Raw genomic sequence first — 4046 nt, forward strand, 5'->3', positions numbered from 1 at the left:
CCAAGCGAGTTCTTAACCATCGCGCCACTCGGCCGGCCCAATGGTATTGTGTTTTTAATTTCAAATCATAATTGCTCATTACTGGGTTATACATGAAAGAAATTGACTTTTGTATTTTATTAACCTGGTTATAATTGATTACTAGTTCCAATAGTTTTAAGGTCAATACTGTGGGATTTTCTACATGGACAATTGTGTCAGCTACAGACAAAGAGAGTTTTGATTCCTTATTCCCAATCTGTATACCTTTTTTCCCTTTGTCTTACTGCATTAGGACTTTCAGAATAACGTCGAACAGACCAGGTGTGAACAGACATTTTTTGTTTGTTCCAATATTAGGAGGAAAGCATTTAGTTTTGTTTGTTTTTATCATTAAGTTCTATATTAGTTGTAGGTTTTTCTGTAGAAGTTCTTTATCAAGTTGAGGAAGTTTCCCTTATTCCTAGTTTGCTGGGCATTTTTATCAGGAAAGGGTGTGGAATTTCCCTTCACAAACATTGTATAGACAGTTTCTAAAGCAGTTTCCCTGAGGGCAAGCTGAGAACAGAAAATGCTAAGTGTGTTTCAAAATGATTACTTTTCCCCTCCCCTGACCCCAAACTGGAGGAGATTTTTATCCAGTCTTCCCCAGGAGAACCCAGTAGTGCTCCTGGAGGTAAAATTCACTAAATTGTTGGGGCTTCCCTAAGACTACATTCCTAATAGGTTTTACATTTCAAGCTAGTCCATACTCAGCCTCCAACAATTCATCAGTTACCATTTAAGTGTTACTATCAATCTGTGTATGCTTGCTCCAGCAGCTTCAGCTCCACGTGAGCTGTGATTCGTATTCTTATCAATCTCTCAGCTTTCAGGAAGCCAGTTTTCCCTGTGGTTTCAANTAATGTCATTATAATAACAATTACGTTGTGGTTACTACAACTACCAGCACATGCCATGACAGTTCCAGAGGAGCCAAATAAGGAGCAAAGAGCAGGAAACTGAGGATCCCACGTACTGGATGGAAAGCAATGAGCCAGGTCAATGGGATGTCATCAATTTCAGCCTCAGGGAGGTATAAATACTCCTGCTCGGGACTTCCTCCCTGCCACTCAAATCTCTGAGTTTCCCTGTACTTCCCTCTTAAGTGTATACTTTTGTTTCAATGAAATCCCTGTGTGTTCCTGCATCTGTCTTGCTTTTGGATTCTTTCTTGTGCCGAGACAAGAACGAGGTCATGCCACACCAGGTTGAGTTCTCTCTTGGATGTCCCCATGAGCCTCTGGTGACACTGGCCATACTTCACTGAAAAAACATTAACAGAACAAAAAGAATGCTGCTCTCATGGAGCTTTCATTCAAGTGATAGAAAATAAAAGAAAGAAAGGTAAACATGTAACATGAAAAGTGCTATGAAGAAAAGGAAAGCAAGGAAGAGGGATAGAAAAGGCAAGGGCCACAGATTTAAATTTTTAATAGAGTAATCTGACGTTTGAGTAATGACTTGAAAGACACCTGAAAAGCCTTTGCATAATACTATTAGTTGACTCTAATGAAACATGGGGTGTTCATGGCTTAGCACAGCACCTTTCCAAGGCATCACGTTTTTGTCCTGCACTTTAAACACAACACTTCAACCCAAATTAAGTGCTGTGAGGGACAACATTCTGATCTAGTAACAGGATAGAGGGGCCAAAGACCTTGCTGAGTGAGGTTTTAGACAATCACAATTACACAGTGTAGGTTATTGACTGTGACTGATATAAATATTGTACTAATAAAATTTTACGTGGCAATTTGTATTCTACACTCTTTGTCAGATGCTTTTATATATTAAGGATGGCAGATTTTCTATTAAAAAAATCTGTATTTGGAGAAATTCAATAGTTAGGTAGCAGATAAGCTGTATATGTTTTGGTCAGAGTTAAGGGTTGAGATCAGCTTGGAGAAGTTATGGCATCAAAACACACGGGAAAAATCCGTCTTCCTTCAGGCAAGTCCAACTAAAACCACAGCCCTGATGACTAGCTCACCTACAGATAAGACAGCAATGGCAGTGTCTCATCTGTCTATTTACTGAGAATTGACTACAGCACATATGACACTAATGAATCCCAGTCTTTGTTCTCAATACCACTAGCACATTTGAAGAAACAGGGAAAAACAATCCGTTATCAAGAAATTAAAATAAGCACCACAAGTATGCTGTCCTTAGGACCCAAGGGCAAAGAAGACCTTGGGGATTTGTTAAATGTTCACTTTCCTCTAGGAATGTTAAAGGGCTGGTTTTTGTAAGCATGATACGATACCAGGAAACATTCTTTTGAGATCTTTGCCTTTTCAGAGATGGTCTTTGTGGGAATTTCATTTCAAGTGCATCAAGTTTTATTTCAAGTGAACCAGAGCTTCTCTGAAGTCATTTTCACAGTTGAGTTGCTCCAGTGCAAGCAGAGAGAAACACAAAAATAAATATTCTTGATTAAGTACGTTTTTGCAGAACTGTCTCGTTCCCAAAACCCGAATCTGTATAATGGATTTCTTATTTTGTTTATTGTAATACTACAATATACATATGACAAGGGTTATAACATATTTATATGGAAAATGTAGATACAACACATTGTCTTTGTATATATGCCTTGTGCACATGCATGAACCCTCAGATGTCTGGTAGACCTTCAAGAAGCACTAGAGTGATGCTGAGTGTAGTACCCTTCACTCTACACAAGAGAAATACAAGAATAAGCCACAATTCCAACCAAAAAGGTCAGAGAGGCTGTCCAGATAGAAAAGATGGCAGCTGAAATATCTTCATTGTTATAACTTCAGTTAGGCTCTAAGGATAAGCATAAAATTCAATTCACCTATCAAAAGTCATATGGCATGTCATATACCTAATAATCAACTGGTACTTTGCAAATTTTATAGTGAAAGAGGCTGTTACTAAAAATTTTTCTGGGACAACAGATGTAAAGTAGGGCCAAGCCAAATGAACCAGGACTTATAATACCCAAATAATCTTATCCTTCACTTCCTCTCCAATACAGAAATGGCAAGGTTGGGCAGATATCAGTTTGGGGGATGAAAAAGATGTGTTGATTTTCGTACTCATTCAGTTCAAGGTGACAACAGAAAAGCTTACTTGAACACTATAATAGCGAGGTTGAATGTACAAGACAGGCAATTAACAAAAAGTTGAGAACTGAAGATAAACATTTAGGAACTACCATAGAAATGATGTTGTTGAAGCCATGAATGAGCTCACCAAACATTTAGGAAGAATATGACAAGATGGTTAAGAGCTGAACACTGGAAATTTGAAATATGAGGGGGAAAAGTCTAAAGAAACAGAACAGGAGATGCCTCTGTCAGACTGTATACCCCTTTAGAGCTTGAATTATTTCTTTTGGATCCTTTTACCCAGCATTTTAGTATGTCAAATACGAAGTTCTGACAATTAAGTTGGTGAACTTCTTGCCACAATGTTGCTAACCATTTTTGATATCAGAGGGATTATTCAGTATAAATTTGTACCAACTGGATAAACAGTTAACCAAGTTTACTATTTAGAAGTGCTGAAAATGCTGTGTGAAAAAGTTAGACAAAAACGACCTGAACTTTTCATCAACAATTCATGGCTCTTGCATCATGACAATGCATGAGCTCACACGGCACTGTGAGGGAGATTTTAGCCAGTAAACAAATAATTGTGTTGGAACACCCTCTCTACTCACCTGATCTGGCCTCCAAAGATTTCTTTCTTTACCTGAAGAGAAAGGAAATATTGAAAGGAAAACATTTTGATGACATTCAGGACATCAAGGGTAATAATTACAATAACAGCTCTGATGGGCATTCCAGAAAAAGAGTTCCATAATTGGTTTGAAGGGTGGACTAGGAACTGGCATTGGTACATAGCTTCCCAAGCAGAGTACTTTGAGTGTGACTGTAGTGATATTCAGCAATGAGGTATGTAGCACTTTTTCTAGGATGAGTTTGCAAACTGAATTATCAGTCCTCGTGTGTGTGTGTGTGTGTGTGTGTGTGTGTGTGTGTGTGTGTGTGTGT

This window comes from Hipposideros armiger, unplaced genomic scaffold (assembly GCF_001890085.2).
Source record: "Hipposideros armiger isolate ML-2016 unplaced genomic scaffold, ASM189008v1 scaffold_694, whole genome shotgun sequence".
NCBI classification, from domain to species: domain Eukaryota; kingdom Metazoa; phylum Chordata; class Mammalia; order Chiroptera; family Hipposideridae; genus Hipposideros; species Hipposideros armiger.